Source organism: Nipponia nippon, unplaced genomic scaffold (genome assembly GCF_047370975.1).
Source record: "Nipponia nippon isolate SJK-2023a ecotype South Korea unplaced genomic scaffold, ASM4737097v1 scaffold_12, whole genome shotgun sequence".
Lineage (NCBI taxonomy): Eukaryota > Metazoa > Chordata > Aves > Pelecaniformes > Threskiornithidae > Nipponia > Nipponia nippon.
This window is the reverse complement of record NW_028262313.1, coordinates 5,489,407-5,516,051: the sequence shown is the minus strand read 5'-3', so window position 1 is coordinate 5,516,051 and position 26,645 is coordinate 5,489,407. Positions and strand designations below refer to the sequence as shown.

Below are 26,645 nucleotides of genomic sequence, written 5' to 3'. Positions count from 1 at the left end.
TAGAGAAATTCTGCTTCATGTGTAGCCAGTGGGATAGGGATGCATGTGGTCCATGCTACAGGTGATGACACAGGTAGTGTTACAAGGGGTGCCAACACCAGGGTATCATCACTCATGGGTACCATCCTACCCAATGTGTGGGACGGCTCTGCATCAGCCCCAGTCCTCTAGGGGATCTCCTTGCCAGCCCAAACACACACAATCCTGATGGTAAACATGCACATCCTGGACCCCAGAATGATATATTACTCTGCTTTGTTCAGGTGTCATACAGACCAACTTCACCAAACACGTCTTTGCTGTACCCAATATCCTGTAGCTTTAAAGAAAAGGTCAGATGACTCACTTGCTCTAATTTGGTTGTATTTATACTCAGTTTTGTTTCTAAGGATCCTGCTATGAAACCTTGGGTACAGTTTCTCTTATCAATAAGTGTCCAAGCAAGCAGAGGAGCACAGTTGTTTGTATTTTCCTGAAAACTTAAACCTTGTTTTAGCCTATATCTGCACTCTGAGACCCAAACTGTCACCTGCATTCTTCCTAAAGGAAGTATTCTGCTTAGGAGGACTTTCTGTAACTTTTCCCTATAAATAGGCAAACATTCCAATAGTAAGGCTAGCCAACACCAAAAATATTTGAAAAGATTAATTGTGTGTTTGGCTTTGAGAGCATGAAAACAAACACGGAAATACTGAGAGTAATATTACTCTTTGTTATATTTCTCTGAAGTCATTAAAAGAACCCAAAGGCTGCTGTAATTTATGGCAGCTGCTGTTACCCTCTGGGGAGCAATAGGGCAGCAGGACAACCCCAGCACATGGGGACACCCTGGTCGCAATTCTCAGGTTAGTGAAACACAACACACCTCCCTCTCATGCGTTTCAGCAGCTGTCTATGAGGAGCTTACAGACAAGAAGTGATAAGAATGAAAGTGCTTCCATCATGTTACACACAGACACCAATTTAAAATTAGATGTATTAGCAGATATGAAAAATATAGCAAGTCCAAGAGCTTCAGATTTCTGGACGCCTCACACTAAAACCATCAATCGATTTAAAAACCTAATAAAATTCATAAAGGAATCTAATTATCTATAGAGCCTATTCAATTATAAAATAAGATGAAGAAGAAACGGACAAAATAAGAGCTGTCTTGTATTTACTGATACTTTTAAGGTTGCTGGTTGTACACACTAAATTAATATTTTCCTCATGAAGATAGCTGGAATATTTATTCATAATATCAAGGAGTGCAGTCATTATTTAAAAACAGTAGTGAGAGCCTTGCCAGCATAGGAAGGTTTTATTTATTATCCACAAATTCTAAGTATATGTGCATATATACGTGCACACACACTTAGTGTGTATATGTATAAGCATATCTGTTTATATATCTCTATGCTTACACAACCATATATGTGTGTGTATATAAAAAATGCAGTTTTGGTATGTTCTTGTCATTTATCAAATATATAAGAGAAGTTAATTTGTGATTAGGAGAAGCCAGATAATGTTAAACTTTTCATACTGAGGTCATTATTAATGTTTATTTCCTGTAGTCCCAGAGCGGGGAAATACTAGGTTTCATCAGTGTCTTCAATAAATTGTTAATTAAAATTTACAGCTTTGGAAAGTTCTTTTCTGACTAAAAAACAGTATTGGCCAGCTCTGTTCTCAGAGGCTTTTGGACTGTATCATTGCCAGATCCTGCCTCTTCCTTAAAAAACAATTTTCAGGACTGCTTATCTACCACAGCTTCCATTAACTGCAACTGGAGCTGTGATTTCTCAGCACCATTAAAAAAATCAGAATGTGTTTGGTTAGCTGTTGATGAAGATTTAGATTGTTCTAGTTCATTACATTTATGTGAAGGAGAGGTTTAAAGGAAAGTTGACAAAAAGGCAAATGTACCACCCAGCAGTTTCAATTCTCTTCTTTGACTGGTCTTTTTTATTATTTGGATCTTGTCTATTCTTTAACCACACAGCAGAGCCACATTAATTAATTTAAAATCTCAAATGACCATGTCTGGGAGTACTAAAATTATATGAAAAATACAAGCTGTCTGAAGTATACATTACACCTTAGGTCATTCAGAAGTAAGTTTTTGTGTTTAGAAAGCACTAACAAGAATTCCTATTATTCTTAAGTATGGGGGTTTTCTTCCAAAAAAATTCTCTACCTAGAAACTCACATTTTAGCTCAGTGTGAGGCATTTTGATGTTACTCATAGAAGTCAGCCGAATTTCAGAGGAAGATATTTTGCTAAAGAGCAGATCCTATACAGAGGGGGAAATTAGCTGAGTGAAAATAAACATGCAGTAATCATTAGCAAACTATCACACAGATAACACCACGGCAATTTGAAGACGAAGGAGATAGATTTATCACCTGCAAATGCCACAAGTGTCATCAAAACCTGAAACTTATGGGCTGCAATCAGCATCTCACAGAACTTCCAGAAGAAAAAGATCAGCTGGCATACGCAGTGTCTTTTAATAGTATCCAAGTTGCCAATGCCTGAAAAATTGGACAGGAAATCTCCGGGAAAAAGATTTTTTCAGAAAAAAATCTCAGCAAGGAAAACATGAAGACAGGATTTCCAGCAGTTTTTCAAGTACTGTTGGCTGAACTCTTGAAGTAAAGAGTCAAGAATGTGTAAACAAGGGAACAGTTCAAACTTCTGGAAATCTCATTAAAATGAAACTGGGTTTTCTTCAGACAGTAATGCCGTTTGAATTACCTTCTCAACTACCAGAGCCTTCTTGTCATGTTTTGCTGCTTCTCCGTGTTTAGGAACTCAAGGACAGTCTAATCCTAACAATGCACACACACCAAAAAAAAAGGCACCAGCACTTAGGTGCCATATTCCCATATGTTTTAAGTGGTAAATTAGAGTCAGTTATTTAATCCCCTTCCCTTTCTGTTTTTTTTTGCTGCCTTATCTTCTACAAGGCACATATCAGTACTTTTTCTACTTGGCTTGGGTATTGAGAGGTTTAAATTCAAAGACAGGTGTCATGAAATGGTAAGAAACATCATTTGATCTCTAGGTATAGATATCTAATCTAATTCAATCACCCTAGAAAATAAAGATACGGTACTATGCAGCTACCATAAAGAAACGTCTAGTGTGATTTAATAACGTGGGTACTTTTGGTTTTTTCATGTTTTCTTTTTGACACTACAATTTTTTCCATTTGCCTAAATGTTAAAGCCACTTAATTGCTTCAAATAAAGAAAAATTAAAATTAACTTAGAAATCAGAAGCTTTTAGGATCTGAAGGGCCCATCTAAAAGTAAACCAAAGGAAAATGTTGCAGAACAGCAAGCAATCCGAAATAAACAAAACCGTTCAGTGTATGTGTGGTGGGTTGACCTTGGCTGGACTCCAGGTGCCCACCAGGCTGCTCTATCGCTCCCTCTCCTCAACCAGACAGGGAAAGAAAAAAACACAATGAAAGGCTTGTGGGTCAAGATAAGGACAGGGAGATCACTCACCAGTTACCATCATGGGTAGAACAGACTCAACCTGGGAAAATTAATTTAATTTATTACCAATTAATAAGAAAGTAGGATAATGAGAAATAAGAACAAATCTAAAAACACCTTCCCCTCACCCCTTCCTTCCTCCTGGGCTCAGCTTCACTCCCGATTTTCTCTACCTCCTCCCCCCGAGCGGCTCAGGGGGGACGGGGAATGGGGGTTGTGGTCAGTTCATCGCACATTGTCTCTGCCGATCCTTCCTCCTCACTCTCTTCCCCTGCTCCAGTGTGGGGGCCCACCCACAGGAGACAGTCTTTAATGAACTTCTCCAACACGGGTCTTTTCCACAGGGTGCAGTCCTTCAGGAACAGACTGCTCCAGTGTGGGACCCCCACAGGGCCACAGTCCTGCCAGCAAACCTGCTCCAGCCTGGGCTCCTTTCCACAGGGGGCACAGGTCCTGCCAGGAGCCTGCTCCAGCACAGGTTCTCCACAGGGTCACAGCTCTCTTCAGGGCACATCCACCTGCTCCACCATGGACCTCCATGGGCTGCAGGGGACAGCCTACCTCACCAGGGGCTGCAGGGGAACCTCTGCTCCAGCGCCTGGAACACCTCCTTCCCCTCCTTCTTCACTGACCTTGGTGTCTGCAGGGCTGTTCCTCTCACATATTCTCACTCCTCTCTCCCAGCTGCTATTCTCCCCTTCTTAAATGGTATCCCAGAGGTGCTACCACCGTCGCTGATGGGCTCGGCCTTGGCCAGCGGCGGGTCCGCCTTGGAGCCAGCTGGCATTGGCTCTGTCAAACAGAGAGGAAGCTTCTGGCATCTTCCCACAGAAGCCACCCTTGCAGCCCCCCACTACCAAAACCTTGCCACACAAACCCAATACAATGTGATTGTTTCATTCCCAGATAAGACCAGGTTAAGAATAGGTCAAAGACTGAACTCCACGTCTTGCTTTGCATCTCTATTACAGACGGAACACAAATATCTTTGGCATTTCTGGGCACATTTTCATTTACAGGTCTGTTAAGAGCTCTAGCTCTGAACTTGGCTCTTGCCAGTGGTTTTCATGAGCACTAAATTTATCTGATTTCCTTTTTCACTTTAATTAAGAGGTAATATTTGACATGGTTTGACAACATAAAGCTTACTAACTACAATACAGTGATTTATCTTGGACCACAATGCTTGTCACCAAAACCTATTAACATCGCTATCTGGAAGCCAGTTCCTTGGGTTGCTAAGAAGGACAATAACCTGGAAATTAAATCACTATCAGATATTCTAAGCAAATGATTCCAGAATAGAATACATTAATCAAAAATATATAATTAACTGTAAGTGCAATAGAACCAATTACTGAAAATCCTAAGGATACAATTATTTTTAAAAGGCAGTAAAAAGTGAAGGGAAGAGCAAATTGAATTTTGCCAGAGGTTATTCTCTATGAAAATATGAAAATCAGTGTTTTTCAAATGTGCTGTATCCTGTTTCTTATACATGAATAAGGCATATTGCTTTTGCTCAGGATTTGTGCCAAACACTGCTTGCAGCCGAGCCAGCTGGGTATATACACCTCTCCACCCTGCTCAAAGACTGTTATAATCTGTCATTCCCATGAGTGCCATGGGCTTCGTGTTCTTGCCCCTTCTATTAAAATGCAAAAACAAAACAGGAGATTAGCTATCTACCATGCCAATAGCATAGCAGATTTCTGGTGGAAAGTCTATGGTACTATTCAAAAAACTCAAGTTGCCTTATTTAAACCCCTGATTAGGCACTGTGTCTCGTTCTGGGACAGTTTCCCTGTTGCATTGAGAGGCTGCTGCATTTCTGTTTGTTTGGGTTTGGGGTTTGTTTTTTGTTTGTTTGGGTTTTTTATTTATTTCTTGCATACCATAGTCTGCAATCACTGAAGGGAAATAAAAGGTACTATTCATAAAACTATCATTCATTATCATTCTTGTAAGTGATAATCACATCATTAAAAGCAGAGTACCAGAATTGGTACTGAAATCAGTGATTTAGGAATGTATGGGTAGATGTTGGAGCCTTGCTAAAATGTCTCTCCTCAGTCAAGTCTTCCTGTGTGTACACAGCAATCCCAGAGAAACCAGAAACCAAAGGAATCGATATAAAGTTGAAGCCTTAGTTCATTCCTGGAGTTGGCGTTATAAAATGAATCCTTTTATTCTTTCCATTTCCAACATGTTTTAATAGTGATGAATACTAATGCAATATCACTCCTTGATGGGATTTTTTTTTTAATGATACAGAGCACTTTAAAGGATTTTTTTCCCCTCCACCAAGTGTAATGGTATTTTAATTATGTAGTTCTAAATGCTCAAGAACTTTAATGAGGAATTTGATAGACTAATTGAATGAGACACAGCCAAATATAAAAATTTAAATAGATGCTCCACACACTTTACGATTCCTGGCAAAGGTGCCTGAAAAACGTGTTGACCCGTTTACACATCACCCTGGGTATTTCACTTCACTGCTCCACGTTCTATATTAACAACCCATCTGATGGCAAAGAAAAAGAGGATATTAATTTGCAGTTGCAATGTCACCATCTTCATCTGAACGTTAATAGTACAGAAGCAACAATTCTGCTTGTTGGGGTGAAAGGTTCCATTAAAGATAACTACAAAGAGAACACAAACTTAGTGAACTCACTTGAACAGCTGAGATCGAATCTTGGGGGGAAAACTACAAATTTAGAAAAGAGCTTTTTTTTTTTCCGCCCCATCAGGACTCTAAATGTGTGTTTGATAGAATATAGGCCTTTAAGGAGGTTTGTTTAAAGTTATCCATCTCATTTACAGCAGCTCCATAACGTAACAATAACGTTGGAGAAAATACTGTACTTACAGGAGAATAAAGCTTCTGTGAAAGCAAAATCAGGGTCAGAATCCCTGAATATCTTGGGTTGCAAATTTACACCATAAAAACCCCAGCTTTTAAAAGCCAGCACAGTGATAGCTGTCTGAAGGCTGGAAGTCCTGTTTTTAACCATTTAACTCGGACTGCAGACAGCAAAAGGACAAGGTCCCTTAAAGTGTTCTTCACACCAGTAGCTTAACAGAGTCAATGCCACAGGAATAATGTGTCCAGGCTCCCTGGCAATTCAACACACTCCTCCACTGTCAGTTCAAGACGGAACTTTGGTGCTTCTTACTGAGAGTGCTGCTCTGACCACAAAAGAATGAATGTTAAATGACAGTAAAGCCATCCTTACCATTTAATGTTCCTCATTATGCATTATTACAACAATACACTTTATTGAAGTGCATTACTTATTAAATATGAATATTTAACTATTTGCTAAGTTACCCTTTCATTCTAAATCTTCAGAAGCTACGTGGCACAAACTGAAGGTCTTCTGTTTATTTAGATATACTCATTTATCCTTGTGCAAACATTGGTTCACCTCCCATCGGTTCACCTTCCAAGGAGATGTATTTCATGTTGCATTTAAGTTCATTTTCATTTCAGCTTTCTTCCAATGCAGCCTCATTAGCTTAAAAAAAATGCACTGTAAAATCTAGAACAATTTTGCCTTCCTGAAAGTAACTCAGCAAAACGGGTCACGGGGTATCATGTAAGACAGGCTCAATTGATAAGAGATGCCAAAATTTCTGATTTTGATGGAGAAGGTGAAGATTGATATGCACCTTCTGGAATAGCAGGTCTCTCCATGGACACTAGCACTCAGGAAGCCCAGCAGTGCTGCGTCCAGGGAAACTTCAGCTTCAGCCTTCATCCAGGGTGGGTGTCTGTCTGAGTTTCTCACTGCTCCTTGTCTTTCTGTTGCCAGAACACAGTGGTCTGCGGACATCTGACCTCCATCAGATTAGTCTTATATTAGCCACAACATTCAACACTTCTGGGGAGGAATGGCAGAATCGCATGAGGGGAGCAGGATAGGGAAAGACTGCTACACCTCATAATAAAACAAAGGAAAAACATTTCTATATATGGCACCAAGACATTTCATAAACTATTGCTCACCATCTCTCAAGCTGCTTCCAGATACAAGCCCACCCAGCAGGACAGCTGTCATAAGCACTTGATCAGACTTCAGTGCTTTCTGGGACAAAAAACTGACTGAGCACTGATGAACAGCTAGGTTGTCATTAAATTGCTAGTAAGACTGACTTTTAACTTCGCAACACCTATGTTGAGTCAGACAGGACACTGCATTTCCCGGAGCAACCCGAGGCAGCTGCAGGAGATTCAGGAGATCCTATAATGGATGATTATGGAATAACTCACTTTCTGGGGAAGTTTTCTTTCTAATTTGCAGGCACCGAGCGGATTGGCAATAGTCAGAACTATGAGCGTACACACAGTCTATCACCCCTGTGGACATTCAATAGCCATCTGGTCAATGAACTCCATTAAGAGCTTACTATTTTGTGGCAATGAGTTCTACAGATTAATTCTGTGTTTGGTAGAAAACAGATACAATTAGTTTGTAACCTAGCAATGTGAATCAAGTTGCTTTTTCTGGCACTAAATTTAACCTGCCTTGCTAATTCGTTTGCATCTTCTTTCATGTTTACATTTGTTTATAAACTGTCCAGAAAACCACTAGCAGTACCTAAATAATTGTACTGCTAATGATAATTATTCCTGCCCTGGGTTATACTGCTAAGTTAACTGAGCAACAAGTATGATATCAACAGCTGAAGGAAGAAGATAAAGAGAAATTATACTTTGGGGCCTTAAATATTCTTATTAGATGCCGTGAAGTAGCGCTTTGCATTTTTCAAGGCCATTGTAAGAGTTCTGCAGCTGGTTGGTAGACAGTATGTTTTGTAACGTTAAAAAAAAAAAAAAATCTGATGATTCATGTAAAAACATGATGACAGAGTGAAATACTGTAGGATGACAGCTTATTTTTTATAATAAAAGTCCTGAAGATCACTGGCTTGAAGAGTCATCAGCATAATTTTAGGAAGAAATATGTTGTGTGCATTTGTCTTCATACACTTAGCTACGCATCTATCGGCTAACACAAAACAAAGCGTTGGAAATCTAACATCTTAGGCACTTCTAACCTCAGTACATGTGTCAACCTGGGAATCATCTACTGAAGTGATACACAAGTTGTCTTGTAGAACCTCTTCTCCACAGGTGTGACCTTTCTTCCATAAACAGTCATTTGTCTTAACGACAAGTTATGACACATCTACAGATTGACTAACATGCTCCAAAACACAGCGCATGCTTGTGTGACTAACTGCAGTAATGCAGAACCTTATGCAAAGAAGCTAACATTGCATCCTAAATAACAGCATCTACTCAATTTGCATGTGCACACTAGCTCTAAGAACTGGAGGTTGCATTTGGTCAACCCATGAGAGCCCAAAATGATGCTCAGGTCCATATATGCAGATTACTTTTGTTATAAGATTTCTATCTCATGCTGATGTCCACTAGGTATGTCTACACTGAATTCAGATTCATGCCAGTGAAATTCAGTGTAATGACCTGCACGAATCTGTGCTTTTAATTGGTGAGGTTACACTAGGACTTGCACCTTGCAAACACAGTTCTAAGCGTTCCTGAAGACTGTAAATGTTTGAATTCAGAATAAAGTTTTGTGTCTGAGCCAGGAGTTTACAAAGGGGTGTGTATGTCACATGCTCTGACAAGAGTGATATTAAGGAAAATATTTTGGAAAAATTAATTCAAAGAGAGAAAAAAAAACTATAGGCACTGAAAAAATTGTGTCCAGCAAGAAACACGTTATTTAAAAGGTTGGCTAGGATAACCATTGAAGAGCCCTTTTGAATCATTCTGTCCAGTGACCAGATTCTTCCAGGAAAGTCTCTCATTATCGGGCATTCTTAAGTGTTGCAAATTGCATTCCAAATTCTTGAAGATTTTTGCTGTAGGAAAAATATTTCCTGTACAACACTAAAAAGAGTCCCAGTGCCTTGGTGCTATATTCTAAGGATCCACAGGACCGAAGACACACCTGGTTCCTGCTCTCTGTGATGAAAGCAGTCTTGCATGTTTGCACTAACCTCACACTTTCAAGGGAGCAGATGTGAAGAATGTGGAGATGAAATACATCCAACCATCCTACACTTCCTGGAATTCAGGTTAAGCCGAGAAAGCAATTACAGAGCAGTGCTGAAGAAAACAAAAGGCATGTGCCTGACTCGGCCTGACAAAACCACAGAAATTTAAAAGCAAAGCTGCTGGTTCAGTTTAGGATTTGTTGTGCACAGACAAATCAACGTATTCAATATGCAGTGTCATCTGCTCTGCTGAGATTCAGAAATACATACAGAGAATGTATCAAGAAAAAATAAAGGATCAGATCATGCCATCAACATCTACATGGAAAGTCCTAATGATGTTCAGATGTTTATTTTTAACTGATAAATGTATGTGGCTGAGAAATTCCCTAACTTGAGTTGACTGTTACTCTAATCCCTTGCCTCTGGCATGTTCAGAAACCCCTCAGAATCAGTGCTGATACATTTTACTTCAGTGCAAGATGTCTCTACACCTGCAGCAGAAATGGAATAGCAATTCTTCTTATTACTGATACAACAAGCAAGATGAAAACCTTAGTTCTTCAGCGTAGAACTGCTTTGCATTTTTCCAGTTCTAATTTCTTGATGCTTTTCTTCCATAAAAAATGTACATTTTTGTGCCTGTGTGTTTCTGTGTGTACAGATATGTGTAAACATATGTAAGCATGTATGTATTTACTAACTAGGCTAAAACAGGGATCTCTGAAACTGAATGATGCTCAATGTTACCAAATATGATTATTTCTAGGAAGTCAAACACTGGCAGTTATGTTTTGTACCTTTAAAATACTCCAGGGTTTGATTATTTTGTGATAATCACAATCCCTGCCATGACTTATTACACAAATAGTCGTCTCGGACTGTGAAACTGGAGGAACATGACCTATAAAGTTTATCTAGTGCAGCAGTTTTCTTCCTTGGTGATTTTGCTGTCGACATTGCATTAATCTATGTCTATTTTTGAGCAAGACACAAGCAGCGCATTATCATGGAGAAGAAGAAACAAACATTAATGAAGCACACAAATCAGCTTGTGTTTCTGAATATGGAACTTCAGGACAGAAGAGATCAATAGCAACAGCGCTGGTTTCTTAGCTCACCCATGACCCAAGACTTGAGAAGACAAAAGGGCCATCTTGTGGACCTACTTCATATTAAAGTTATGTTAAATAAATAAGAATAAATATACCACAATATTATTATTCAAGAAGTAAAGAGGAACTAGTTTGTCAGCTAGTAAATCATGGTAAATTTATTATAGAGGCATTCTTGTATGATTTAATGAAGAGAAGTATTTTGGCAGCCTTTCTGGAGAGCATTAGAACAGGGTTAACCTGTTGAAGATGCAAACACTGCATGGGTACCAGGATGAGAAGGTGTTGTTACAGTCCCACTTCAGTAGATTTTCAGGTTGATTAGAACGTTTGCTTAACGTTCTCACCTTGTCATTCACTCCAAAATGTCAACAGCCACTTATGAAATTAAGATTTAAGAAAAGGTGGTAAAAAAAAAAGTTTACCTCAAATATGCCCAGTTATAAACACTTCTCTTGACACTAAATGAGGAAACAAAGGGCCTTCATGGCTTCATCACAATCCAAGATTGTCATCTGACTGTGATCAATGCATTGTTAAAGCTTTCCCCTTAAGATCCAAGTTGCACCTTTTTGTATAGCACTTATACCTCAATCAGGTAGGTGCTGAACAAATTTTACTGCAAAGGTAATAGCAGAGATTGTTAGACGAGCTGATTTAAGAAATACTTTTTTTCCATAACCAGTTCAGAATTTCTGAGCATCTGGATTATCTGGTAACCACTTCTCAAATAACATCCACTTCAGGGATACAGTGCCAGTTGTACTACTCTGCGTATTGCCAGTGTGTCCATATGCCCTACACAATATTAGGACTTCCACATATCTATACTTGCTGTGTTGCAATATAAAAAGCCTAATTATGCATTTTACATACAGAGATGATCTATAATAATCTGCAATCATTTGCCATAGCAGGATCATGGCACAATAGTCTTACACCAGCATTTGCCAAGAATGTGAAGTGTGGGGAAATAACCAGCACTCTGGATGCAAACAAACACGTCCTACTGCAAAAGGCTGGAAAGCTGGCCCATATTGCTGCACTGCCCTTCTGCATGCTGCCAGAGCTACCCCGGCCACTCTGTAGGTGTCCAAGCAGCTGCTCTGCGCTCATTAGTGGGCTCTCCTGCTATGCAAGGTGAATGCCCTGAGAAACTGTGTACTAAATACTACTCCAACCTTAACTATCAAAATTAGAATTGACATGTAATGCAATACACAAGCAGTCTGGTAGGTGATGATGTATAATGTGTCTTTGGGTATGACTAGCAGACATGAAACAAATACTCTGGAACTTTCAAGGGTATTTGTTCTAGCTATACTTTCTCACTTTGTAGAAAATATCTGAGAGAGAGTTCCTTCAAGTAAAAACAGAAGGACAAAGCTCACTAGCACACATCACCATCTGGCTGTATTGTATGCTCTGTATTTTCAATAAGCGTCCCTCCTGCAGAACATCCAAATAAACATCCTACTTTTCTATGTCGCATTCAATACCACTTCTGCTTAATAAGGCAAAGGATAAAGCTATGACATTATCACCCCAAGTTTCCATAAATTATCTCTGCTGTATCTCACTACTTCATTTTCCTCTTACATAAAAGCAATACTCATGGAGCCACCCGATTACTCTGTTTCTTTCCAATATCCCTCAATATATTGGGCTTAAAAAAAGCCAACCTTGAGAGAGTTCAAAATGCAGCTCTTCAGTGCCATAGCCAAGATCCGATTTGTAATAGTCTGTTCTGTATTCCAGCTGCCCCATAGAAGCCTGATATTTTGTTGTAAACTATCTTTGCCCATAGTTACAGTGTGAATTGCTCCTTTCTTGAAAGTATGAATAAATCTTTGCAGTAATGCACTGTGTAAGGGTGGTAAGGAGCTGCTATGACATTTTGTATCCTGCTTATTTCAAAAAACAATTAGGGCCCTCAAGGTGAGTATTACATTCTGCTCTTTAAGTTTGTGCAATTTATCCAGGAACGCCTTGCTTCAGAAATGAGAATTTTACTCTTTCCAGTCCCAGCACTGCTATATCCTGGGCATTAGAGTGAATATCTAATGAAGTAAAAAACATTAGATCCCACAGATATAGATACATACATACCTGATAAATGGCCCAGAATAGTCTAAACAAAACACTGCTAGCAAAACTCAGGTGAAAATGAAAATATTTAGGCATGAGATGCATTTTGTAAAACCCTTGAGACAATTATTCTGTATCTTCTATTTCTGTAGAAGTTCCTAGCCACTGAGATAGGGGAGGGACGCAGACTTAACCTGAGCTTCTAGTATTTTATTTCTGACATCAATACCTAGGAGTTTTCTGGACCTGGAATTTGGAAAAAAAGGGCACTTCAAAAATCACGCCTTAATGATTGTGACAGAGACCCAACAGGTCTTTTTAATAAAATAAAATTAAAACCAGAGCTATCTTAAGCCTGGTTTCTAGGTGATGACTCTGTCATGAAAGAATAAGAGGAGCAATCAAATTTTACCTGGCTTATCCTGTAACTTCTCAGGTACTTAGCAGAATGCCATGCCTGAGGTTAAACATGCCTGTTTTAACTATTTCAGTCCTCCAACAACTTCTGGATCCATCGACCAAATTCAACCAAACCTGCCATATGAGTAAAGAGCTCAAAGGTTTTAATTTCATTTAAAAAAAAAAAAAAAAAAAAAAAAAGGCACAAACACACACCAACAAAAACAAACAAACCAACCACACACACCCCCCAGCCATCATCAAGATGGGCCCCAGAAGCCACTTGCAAGTGAGTGACCCCACAGAGTAGGCTGCGTCGCATCATCTTTTGTTCTTGGCCCATGAGGTGGGGCAGCTGCACAGCAGCCACAGGTTTGCGTACACTTGGTTTGGAGCTGAAGCACAAGCTACTTCTTGCCTTCACCACAATACATAGGAGAGAACAGAAACTAATCTGATGGAAATTAGGGGATGCAGAACATGACTGGAAATACTATGGGAAGGATGAAGTTGTAAAAGTCACAGAGGAGCACAATTTTTTTCCAAATATGAGAAAAAGGAAGAGGTATAAGACACAAATTTGTAGAAAAGACTTGTTAGTTATGCTGCTCATGCAACAGTTTGTACATATCTGCCTGCCGACTTTATGTTGCACAAATTTTAGTCTTCAGATTATTTTTGAATGCTAATGCATTTGTTGAGAGCTTTTATTTGTGCCATGCAGAGTCTATAGACTGCTTCTGACTTGATTTCAGTACCCTTAAAGGTGATTTTTCAATGGAAAGTTTGCCAAATAATCTGCATTCCTGAGGCTGTTGACAGTTTTGAAATCAATACTACTACAGTGAGCTATCTTCCCATCTTGAAAGCTTTGTAGCAGTTATGGTTGGAACTCCTTTTTGTGGGATTAAAGATGAAACTAGAAGTTGATGATCTTCAACCAGCATAAATCATTACAACACTGGTGAAAAGTTTTAACTGCCAAGAATAGCTCAGGGATCCTTTACTCAATTTCCACGCAGCTCCGTTTTGCCAAGGTAAGGAATTTAGAGGCAAAGGCAATGGACCTTTCACTCTGATCTTCCATCAGATGTGAAATTACTGCTCCTGTTCCACTTAGGGAAGCATCATAAGGTAACTTTATAGACAAAGGTGTGTAAGGAGTCTCTCGCACAATATGAGCACCATTACTCATGAAAAGTCCCAAAATGCCATGTGAATCAATGTGTTTCTATTCATTCTGAAACAGTTCATTCTGCAGATCAAATGCTGTTACTGCTGCAGGCAAAAGCCTACAGAAATAACTATCTGCAAAGAGGGGTACACATGGGGAACATTTGAAGGTTAAGGTTCCTAAAGATAAATCACAAGGCTTAGGTGAAACTCTGCCAGCCATAACACAGTTGAATCTTCAAAAAAATTCAGATTTTCCTTATTCCATTCAAATTCTCGACAATTTCTCAGCAGTACTATTTAAGGTGCTCTATAGCACTAACTTCCACATAGTACTTGAGTGTTAGGAATGTCATAAAACATCTGCTTTATTGTTTAGTGATAAAAAAAAAAAAAAAAAAGAGTTCTGATGGCATTGATAGGATTAGCTGGTGATATTACAACTGCCTTTGAAGAGGCATTTCTTGCTATCAACTTCAATCTCCAATTTTATAGATATGTTTCTCTAGGTAGACTTGGGATCTTACTATCAAGTAATGGAATAAGTTCATCCACTGTTTCAGTTAAAAGTTACTAAATTGGAAGTATAAGTTAATATTGAATTCAGTTTGGACGTGTAGAACCTCATCTATTTTTATCATAGCTAGTGGAAGTGTGTTGTAGTGTTCCACCCTCATTGTCATATCATGATTTCTACAAGGCACTTATATTCCACCTTTTTCTTTTGCTTTCTGAAGTACTGAAGAAGTCTAACAACCTGTATGACTGGTCTCTCCTAAACAACAGAAATTTAAGACCCTAATATTGTCCTAAAAACTGGGAGAAACTATGCAGAAGAGCCCAGCTAATTTCCACTGTGTGCGACATATGACCTCCTCCCAACACCACTGAAAGCCTGGAGAAGTGTTAAGCTCTATCAGTCTATCTAAATCACATTCCTAGCTACTGTCTATCGTATAATAAATGGCCTCCTCCCTTCATAGCATTGTCCTGGCTTTGGCTGGGATAAGAGTTAATTTTCTTCCTAATAGCTAGTATAGTGCTGTGTTTTGGATTTAGGATGAGAATAACATTGATAACACACTGAGGTTTTAGTTGTTGCTAAGCAGTGCTTACACTAAATCAAGGACTTTTCAGCTTCCCATGCTCTGCCAGGTACACAAGCAGCTGGGAGGTGGCACAGGCAGGACAGCTGACCCAGAATGGCCAAAGGGCTATTCCATACCACATCATGTCATGCCCTGTATATAAGCTGGGGGCGGGGGCAGCGATGACTGTTTTGGGACTGGCTCGGCATCAGTGGGCAAGTGGTGACCAACTGCACTGTATATCACTTGCTTTGTATATTCTTTTATTATTATTATTTTACTTTATTTCAATTATTAAACTGTTCTTATCTCAACCCACAAGCTTTCTCACTTTTATTCTTCCGAGTCTCTCCCCAATCCCACCAGGGGCAGGGAGCAAGCAAGGGGCTGTGTGGTGCTTATTTGCTAGCTAGGGTTAAACCACAACAGTCCTTTTTGGTACCCAACATGGGACACAAAGGGTTGGAGATAATAACAAATTAATCAGAGCATATTAAGGAATTTATATCTGTTAACAGTTGCCAGTCACAATATTGATTCATCTGTTCACAGTGTTAATTTATCTGATCTACGCCATGCTTTTTTTTTTTTGCTGTACGTGTTAAAGACTGGTGTTGGGTTTTGCAGTTTGCTGTGTTCTGCAGCGATTAGTGATGTTTTGCCTGGGAAATTTGTTATTAAAACACTGGCCTTGTGCTTAATCTGGTATTTGGGCTTTGTACTAAAGTCATTACTGTACTGCAGGTACCACCTAATGGAGACTATTAGCAATTATACCTCTTCCTCTGAGAGGTTTTTTGTGGAGGAAATACAGAATAGCTCCTTTGCTGCCTTCTTCTATGATGTTTCCTCCTTCATTACAACAGCTTTTCAGTGTCTTGAACATCCTTGGGTAATTAAGATGCTTCTATTGCTATTTCTTAGGAATATTGTTTCAACTTTGTCTAAGGTTAATAAACGGTGTAAGAATATCATCCAGAGATCTGCCCCAAGGCTGGACAGTTATTAGTGGCAGGGTATGTGGGATAGTACAGGCAAGTACCTAGGACAGTGGGCACCTCCAGTGTTTTGGAACTTCACCCCTGAACAAGTGCAGAATCTTGAAAGACTAGTAAAGTATTTGGAAAAAGTATGTTGTCACCACGTCAACTCCAGGGAGACACAAATCACTGCAATGTGCTAGGGCCTGGCCCATGCCTACTGAGCCCTGTTCAACACTTCAGAACCCTCCAGGGGAAGAGAAGGTCTCCAAATCTGATGACAAAACAACAGTAAGGGATGAAGATGAACCAGGGCCATCATGAGAACAGGAGGAGGAAGAGGCAGAACCCATAAATGAGATGGTAACCACCTGACCCCTATCCCTGAGCGAGCTGCGAGACATGCAAAAAGATTTCAGTCATCATCCGGGCGAGCACATTGTCACCCAGCTGCTCTGATGCTGGGATAATGGAGCCAGTAGCCTGGAATTAGAGGGTAGGGAAGCCAAGCAGCTGCGATCCCTTTCTAGGGAAGGGGGCATTGACAAAGCGATTGGAAAAGGGGCACAATCCCTCAGCCTCTGGAGGCAACTCCTGTCAGGTGTGAAGGAAAGGTATCCCTTCAAGGAAGATGTTATATGTCACCCAGGCAAGTGGACCACCATGGATAGAAGTATCCAGTACCTGAGGGAATTAGCCATGCTGGAGGTGATTTATGATGACCTGAACAACGAGCAGTTACCCAAAAATCCAGATGAAGTCAGGTGCATACGACCCATGTGGCAGAAGTTTGTATGGAGCGCACCATTGTCGCATGCAAACTCATGGACAACTGGAAAGATGGAGAGGAACAGACAGTGGCCAACTACAGCAATATGAAGAAAGTCTCTCTTCCTCCCTCATCTCGGCTGTGGAGAAACTGTCCCAGAAGGTCCAGCAACTCAAAGAGGATATGTCCTGCTCCACACCCCTATAGACCAGTATCTCAGCCATTAGGAGTAAGCATCCCTCTGCTCAAGAGAGAGGATATAGTGGATACACACCACAAGCCACCCTGTGGTTTTTACCTGCATGACCACAGAGAGAACATGAGGTAGTGAAATGGAAAAATCTACCTTGACCCTAAAGGCATGTGTACATGAGTTGCAAGGAAAAACAATCATACAAGGGGGTTCTTCCAGAAAAATTGCTGCCCCAGTTTCCAGTGAGCATTTCCCCAGACAGAGTAGAAGGGCTGATTTTACTTCCAATCTTAATAAAGCGACATTTGATTCACATTTACAAGAAGTGAGTAACAAATACTACAGCCAGGACTAGAGGCCCCTTGCCTCCAGCCAGGTGGAGGAAAGGGACAATCAGGTTTACTGAACTGTGTGGATTTGGTGGCCTGTCACATTGGACCCACAGGAGTATAAAGCTCTAGTGGACACTGGTGCACAGTGTACCCTCATGCCATCAAGCTATGAAGGGGCAGAACCCATCTGTATTTCTGGAGCAACAGGGGGATCCCAACAGCTGACTGTACTGGAGTCTGAAGTGAGCCTAACTGGGAATGGGTGGCAGAAGCACCCCATGACTGGCCCAGAGGCTCCCTGCATCCTTCACATAGACTACCTCAGGAGAGGGTATTTCAAGGACCCAAAAGGGTACCGGTGGGCTTTTGGTATAGCTGCCTTGGAGGCAGAGGAAATTAAACAGCTGTCTGCCTTGCCCAGTCTCTCAAAGGACCCTTTTATTGTGGGGTTGCTGAGAGTCAAAGAACAACAGGTGCCAGTTACCGCCACAACAGTGAGCCAGCAGCAATATCACACCAACAGAGACTCTGTAATTTCCATCCATAAGCTGATTCGTTGACTGGAGAGCCAAGGAGTGATCAGCAAGACTCGCTCACCCTTAAACAGTCCCATATGGCCAGTGCAAAAGTCTAATGGATGGTAGAGACTAACAGTAGACTATTGGGGCCTGAACGAAGTCACGGCACCACTGAGCACTGCCGTGCCGGACATGCTAGAACTTCAATAGGAATTGGAGTCAAAGGCAGCCAAGTGGTATGCCGCAATTTATATCGCTAATACGTTTTTCTCAATCCCTTTGGCAGTAGAGCCAGGCCGCAGTTTGCTTTCACTTGAAGGGGTGTCCAGTACACCTGGAATCAACTGCCCCAGGGGTAGAAACACAGCCCCACCACTTGCCATGGACTGATCCAGACTACATTGGAACAGGGTGAAGCTCCAAACACCTGCAATACATTGATGACATCATCATACGGGGCAACACAGCAAAAGAAGTTTTTGAGAAAGGGAAGAAAATAGTCCAAATCCTTCTGAAGGCTGGTTTTGCCATAAAACAAAGTAAGGTCAAGGGACCTGCACAGGAGATTCAGTTTTTAGGAATAAAATGGCAAGATGGATGTTGTCAGATCCCAGTGGATGTGATCAACAAAATAACTGCTATGTCTCCACCAACTAGCAAAAAGGAAACACATTCTTAGGTGTTGTGGGGTTTTGGATAATGCATATTCCAAATTACAGTCTGATCGTAAGCCTTCTCTATCAAATGACCTGGAAGAACCATTTCAAATATCACCTGGAGCAACAACAAGCCTTTCAACAAATTAAACGGGAGATAGTTCATGCAGTCACCCTTGGGCCAGTCCATGCAGGGCAAGATGTAAAAAATGTGCTCTACACCACAGCCGGTGAGAACGGCCCTACCTGGAGCCTCTGGCAGAAAGCACCGGGGAAGACGTGAGGTCAGCCCCCAGGGTTTGGGAGTCAAGGATGCAGAGGGATCCAAGGCCCACTATACTCCAGCTGAAAAAGAGATATTGGCAGCGTATGAAGGGGCTCAAGCTGCTTTGGAAGTGGTTGGTACTGAAGCACAGCTCCTCCTGGCACCCCGACTGCCAGTGCTGGGCTGGATGTTCAAAGGGAGGGTCCCCTGTACACGTCGTGCAGCTGATACTATGTGGAGTAAGTGGGTTGCACTGGTCACACAGTGGGCTCCAATAGGAAACCCCAGTCACCCAGGAATCTTGGAAGTGGTCATGGACTGGCCAGAAAGCAAAGATTTCGGAATATCGCAAGAGGAGGAGGTGACGTGTGCTGAGGAGGCCCCACTGTGTAATAAACTACCAGAAAATAAGAAGCAATATGCTCTGTTCACTGATGGGTCCTGTCATCTTCTGAGAAAGCATTAGAGAATACAGTATTTATAGTTACACATTACCTTCATTGCAAAAACACTTAGAAGATGTGGATTTTTTTCTGTGCATTTAAAGCATCGAGTCTTACTGCCACTTCTTCTCTAGTGTCCGAGAATACTGTCAAAAATACATTTCAGATTCTACTCCCTCCACTTCTAACAAAATCCAATAACATTTTGGTTATTGTATCCTAACTTAAATTGCTGTAAAGATACCAGTGCTTTTACAATAGACTACAACGGACTACAATAGACATTGTCCTCTACAGCATCACAGCTCTGAATGCATTTTATATTGCCTTCGTAAGGGGTAATAGGTTTGGAAGCGACCTGCACATTTTCTCTGTGTACCCCAATTTCTTTTAGCTACTTCAGATCAGCATTCATTTGCAAGATAAGACAGAGACAAGACATGCTGCTTTGCTTGCCTGGTGTGAGCTTTCTGCTTAGAACACCATTTAGCCATTACACAGATTGCCTACAGCGTTTCAGTGTCCTCCACTACCCTGCCGCTCTCCCAAGTGCTGCTTTGGATCAATTACTCCAGTCAATAACCATTTTTGGACTGTTTCATTTTTGCATATAATACACCATCTAGTCTCTTAACACATCATTTAAACTCTTTCTGAACTAACAAATTCAAGAATTGTTTCATTCTCTCTTTTGATCCTCTTTATAAAAGCAGATACATTCTGCAGATACCAAAAAGGTAATTTTGTAGACTTTCCACAATCTCAGCAAATGTTTTGTCTGCTGATTTAATACCAGCTGTTAAGCTGTACAGCACGTTATAGGCTTTAGCCCTCATTACACTCTGTAAAAGTGTCACCTTTTTCTCATCACTGATATCATTTGTTATAATACAGCGTTCCAATTTCCTGACACAGACCAGTTGTCTATTGAGCTATCAAACAACCATGCTTTCTCTGGTCCCTGTGAACTCCTTTCTATCCTTGCACATCGCTTGCCATTCTCATGGTGCAAACCCCAAGCTCTCTGTAAGCCCTCTCTGCTGCTGTGTTCTTGAATCTGGCTCTCGCGCACATTTGCAGCGTTTTATCTTTCGATGTTAAAAGGAAATCACACAGGCAATCGGATTCCAAAACCTGTTTTTAGTCATTCCGGATGAATACAGAATGACTAGACACACAGCGATGCTCCATAACAATCTAGTATCTTCTACCAAGGAAATAAAACTGTTAGGAATTTATAAGTTATTTAAATGGGTGCTAAAAGGAATAGCTTAACTGGGCTTGAAAGAACAAATGATCACTTATAAATCAAATTCAGTTTCATTCAGTATCTGTAATTACTCTGAAAAACACAGCAGTATATTCAAGAGTACTGTATTTGAGACACCAAGCACATATCCTCAGAAAACTTACAGATCACATTTGGCAAAAACTGACTTGAAAAGTGGGTACTAAAGGTTCAAACTGGTGCAACCCATCAGCAATGGGAAATGCCTACTTCGAAGAATCAGACCTTTCTGAACTGCATTGGGAACGTGACATGATCTTGGAAGAAGGCTAGAAAAAGTACTTACTACTTTATCGATAAAGAAATTACCAAGAAAGAAAATTATATTTATGAGAGTTTTCCTTCCATCCATGCAAATCACCCATAATGATTTCTTTTAGACTGTCTAAAAATATTAATAGAAAATTTGCTGAACATGTACTGCTGATTCAGCTTGCTTAGAAATGACACTTTTAGCCCAACCCCTTAAATACAAGTTTAAAAGTTTTATCATCAAAACAGTCATAATAAGAGCTTTAAATTTAGATTTTATGTCAAAAATTAATAGGTATTTTAATTAAAAAGAACACAAGACTGCTGCCTTAGAGAATCTGAAGTCTCAGCTTGTTTTGAAAACCAAGATGTAGGAATACTTAGAAATCTAAAATACTGATGCAGCCCTTTAAAATCATCTCTTTTGAGGGAATCAGATAAGTTGCAGTTTTAAGAAACTGTTTTTATGTGAGGTTTAAAGGTTCTCTGATTACAAAAAGGAGTTGTTCCTAGTAAATAAACAAGTTTTTTAGAATAGTTGTAAATCTGAGTTTAAAACTTGGGATTGACTGGGTTAACAAATGAGTACTGTAAATAATAGACTGTATATTTGAGTCTACTTAAGATGATAGGTCATTGAAGGCAAAAATGAGTTTAAGAGCCATATGTGACTTCATACCAAGACATTTTTAGGCTGTAAAATTTTATCTGAAGAAAAATTAGGGTGAAAGGCTAAATGAATCAAGTTGTCAGAAGGATTATTAATTCCTTTCTGAGACCAAGAGATGAAGTCTAGAAAACACAGAGAGCATTAGCAAGGGAATTGTGAGTACGATGCAACAAACTAGGAGAAGGAAATGCAAGTTAGAGGAAGAGGGAAATTTTGAGATTAGGCAACAGCTTGTCTCAGATAGAAGTAGTGAAGTGTCTTATTGGAGGTCTGGTAAAGGAGCATTAGAGGACGGGGAATGCAGCAACCAGGAAGCACCATGACAAGATCAGCTAGAAAGAGAGAGAAAACATTTCTTTATATTAAGGTTCACAATAATAGCTTCCCCACCTCAGCTTGTATGCCAGAATAGTAGGAAGAAACTTAAACAATATAACACCATCGCCTTTTAACAGAAGGCATCTACCCCTGCCCCATGCCAGGTTTCGAGGATGCATGGAGCCAGGAGGACAGTACCAGTATTCAGTGCCACAAAGTCATGAGTCAGGAATAAAATTTTGTTTGCACTCACAGCTGCTGTACAACACTCCCCTGTCTCTCTGACTTGGGAGGAGCTAAAAATAAAAATCCTTTGTTTGTACCCTACTAAATCCCTGCTTACAGATTGTTAACAGAAAGACAGAGTTGACAATACCCTTAGACCATTTGCAATGTTGGCAACTGTGGAATTGGGCTTTTTCCAGCAAAGAATATGCTGTACCCAGAAAGATAACAAGACAAAGGTTCTCTTAACAGTAGTCCCAAGCTGTAGAACACCCAGGCATAAACCTACTGTCTTTGCCTAATGTGCCCACAAAAGAGGAAAAATGTTGAATTTCCTGAGAACTTTTAAAAAGGAGAGATGCTCCACTGAATACCTCTCCAAAGGAAACTTCCTCCAAAGCTGAAATTCCAGAAGCTATCCGCTGTGTTTCTGTACTTGTGCCTGCATTTATTTAAGAGAAAAATCTCTATTCCTAATCACCATGGTGGAAAAAAAGAATAAGAGAGAAAAATGAGACTTTGTCATTACAGACATAGATCTTCACAGAACCAGACCAATTATTTTGAACAGACTATGAATGACTGAGCAGAGAGAAGAAAAGAGGGAATATATTCAAAGAAGGATCAGAGGAAAGACAAACAAACGCAGTGCAAGGTATCCATCAGGAATAACTGGACTGAGGCCAATATGAGCATTAATTGACATCCCTTTTATATTTCAGGATTACAAAGTGTCCATGTAACACCAACATTGCTTCTCAGTGTATCAGCTAAGCCACTTACAAGCTAATTCAACATCTTCATAGAGATAAAAATGCTAAGACTTGGACCAACAGCAGAAAAATTACTAATGAACATTTTATCCTGGTACTGTCGTGAATTAAGATGTTCAGACCTTCTGTTCTATCCATGCACCTGCAAATATTTGTGTGAATGGAAATTTTTTTCTCATACATCATTCTGCAACCTGACTTGCACATGTTTACCCAAAATTAAGTGGAGCGTCTATGTTCACTAGGAAATGTTGTGGTTAACTCACAGTTATCCAGTCAGAAAGCAGGAAGACCATCACACCAAGGCGTACGGTCCCAGCCACGTAGCTACACACAAAGCAAGATGCATGTGGTGGAGTGATTACAATTTACAGGTAATTGCAAATACTCTCAGAAATTAAAAAACTGTTTGTGGGCAATTAGAAAACAGAAAGAACAGACTACCTCTGCTGACTAACATAAAGGCAGGACATTTCACCTACCCTTCAGCTTTGTTTCAGCACTGAGAAAACAACATTATACTCTTTGCAATGGTTATGAATCCCTTATGTCCTGCAGATTGCAGCAAAACTTGCACTTGTCTGTGGACACCAGTGGAGATCTTTGTTTTCTCGATCTCCACCGTTTTCTACCACTTTCGATTATCCAGTCTTCAATGTTATCAAAAAACACTTTAGCTAAACAAGCACATCTTAGTATTATTCTATTTTCTGTCATTTGCTGATCTTGCTTCTAGGCCACCATGGTTAATCTGTAATGGCAAACAATAACTGTGACATTTTAAGGCACTGAGGTGAACCTGAAGATGGAAAATTACAAGAGATTATTCTAAAGATAATCCTCCAAATCCTAGAACTTTATATTTAGGACAGATCATCTGTAATATTGAAATATAGGAAGCAGAAGCTTCCATATAGCAAAAACTGACTTACTGTATTCTTAATATAAAAATTAGTACTTTGATTCCCAGAGGTTAAAATAAGATGGAATCTCTCTTCCCGACATTTCAGTCCATTTTGTCTGCTTTTTTTCCCCTAATGTAAAAAGAAATAGTTAAGCTAGCAATCAGTGATGAGACAAGAGCAAATATACCCAAAAAGGGAACAATAGAGACATTTATAAAGTGACTGGCTTGGGCAGGAGGGAACTAAGGAAGGGATATAGACAGTGAGATCCATTTCACTTAAGCCTCACACAAAGGGCCCATAAAGGAAGGAAGGAATTACAAAGACATGGTTTATTGACTGCTCACCACTGAGCCAGAGTTTTCCTGTATAAATTCTTTCTTAGAAGGTTAATTAAAAAAGGGTTAGGGCCCTGATCTGAAAACCCTTTATTCACTAGCATAATCCTTATTCACACAAGGGATTCCATTGATTTCGGTGGACAAGGGATCGCTCATGTGGCTTAAGGTTTGCAGACTGGACCCTGTGGTTTTGAGGCACTGAAAAATGGGAATGCTTTCAGCTAACAACATACACAGCCCAGGCACAGCAGCACAGCTTAGCTTGAGTACAGGAGCAATACGGAGCTCCCCGTGCTTTTGGCTAACTTTAATTATAGGAGACATAATAAATAGATGGCAGCTATATTAAAAACCTGCATGTATAAATATGAGACAGAGAAAGATCATTAAATAATTTAGGTTTTGGTTTAGTACGCAGAACGTACATTGGCATGCCAAAGTAACACCCCATTGTCAATAGCCCCTCTCGTGTTTCTGTGCCAGCACTGGCCACATCCCTGCCATGCTCAGGGCTGAAAGTGCAGGCATGGGGCACTGGTGGGCACCACTGCACGTCTCACAGCTGCAGAGGTAGAGACTGAAGGCATCACCTCCCCATGAAATCACCATGGATTGCCATAGCACTAGTATCAGCAGCAAATACAGCTGGAGCCCTCTGCAAATAAACACGGTCTTAAATTCATATCCAATATGCTATTCAAAGCCCACTCTTTCCCCCCCCACACCTGCTGCTTTTCCTTGCCTTGCTCTGCCGCTCTGTCCCTTTACAGATGTCAACTGTAAAACATACAAAAATTGTGTAAGTCTCGTGCAAATCTTTGATATGTGCAAAAGCAGCACGCAAGGATGAAATTAGGTCTGTAGCATAACATACACATACAAAAATCCTGTTTAATCCTATATCTCCTGACTTCTGTTTGTTTGAATTCACAACCTCATTTTAAAAGTTTTGCAGTGCAATTCTAATTTCTAGTGCATATTTACTTCAAAGTAGCTTTGCTTTTGAATGCATAGCAGAGTCCTACTTCATAACTGATAACCCTAAAAACAAACAGCAGTAGCGACAGCAAGACCACAGCTATCCACTAGGCAGGACCAGCAGGAGCTACAAGTCAGTCGTGTACTTCCCAAAGGGCAAAAATAAAGGGAGGAGATGAAAAATGGAGCAAGGAGGGATTAGATAACACCCCTGTTCATCATATACATGCTCAATAAGGCTATTCCATACATCATTACTGGGAGGACAACGGCATAAGAAAATACTTTGTGTATGTGTGAAGTGTGGGACTACGCTTTTTCATGAAATTAAAGAGATTACGAAAGGATGAATGCTGTGTCTTACACACTGGCACTTCTAGCAACATTAGAAAAGTAAAATTTTGGAGGAACCCAAGTGATTCATTAAACAAAAACTATTTTCGTAAGACTAAGACCTTATATAAAACAAGTGCCTTACAAACATCAGCTTAATTTATGCCACAACCAGAAAAACACTATGATGCTTGCTTTTAGTAATTCCTTAAAGTTATAGGGGCAGGAGATCACCTGCAGTGCTAACGAGATAGGAAGAGTCCACAGATAACTATATACAGAAAAGCTGTAAAACTCCCAAACGTAAACTACTCATTTAACATACACAAGAAACAGAGGTCCAATTCCCTTCTAGGATAATACAGGAATATCAGGACCACAGTCTACTTACACCAATACAGGCATCATAAAAAAATAACCATATTGTAACATAGTTTTCCTTCAAACTTCACCAAACTTAAGCATAACAACAGCAACAACAAAAAAAAAGAGGAAGAAAAGAATCCCTCTGTGGTCCAGGAAAGGTGCTGCAGGGCATAGCATAGGTAGGAAATCTCATCGTACCTTCTGCAGTCTGCTCTGAGGAACAACACTTCAAACGCAGAAGGATGATCAATAAATCCTCATGAAAGTTAAACCAAAAGCACTCAAAGCTTTCACATCTCTGTAGCTGGCATTACACCCATCCTTTGGCAGCAGGGCATTCCTCAAGGGCAGCAGCCAGCCCCAGCACACTACCAGCACCACCCAGCTTACTGCAGTGCCAACCCAGGACACCTCACTGCTCCTGATGAGGGACACTTGTAGGCACTTAAACAGCATACATGTAAGGAGAGAGACACAGGTGTTGACCCTTTCCTACTGAGTGACCTCAGCTTTAGCTAATCTGTGGGTGAGTGACCTCCTGAATCAGAGGTTCCAGATGTTTGATAGGCCTGGTTGAATTCACTCACCCAATAGTTTTGTCTGTTCACTTCTTGAACTCATCAAGCTTTCAGCATCCACAATATCTGTT

At 40.3% G+C, this 26,645-nt stretch overlaps 1 long non-coding RNA gene across 1 annotated transcript in view; it reads right to left on the bottom strand.

Moving 5' to 3' along the window:
* Nucleotides 1-26,305, bottom strand: part of LOC148056662 (uncharacterized) — a 128,199-nt gene extending 101,894 nt beyond the window's left edge. Inside the window, exon 1 of the long non-coding RNA XR_015702435.1 lies at nt 26,195-26,305. This is a non-coding gene — a long non-coding RNA (uncharacterized LOC148056662). The remainder of the gene's footprint in view (nt 1-26,194) is intronic.
* Between the last annotated feature and the right edge of the window lie 340 nt (nt 26,306-26,645).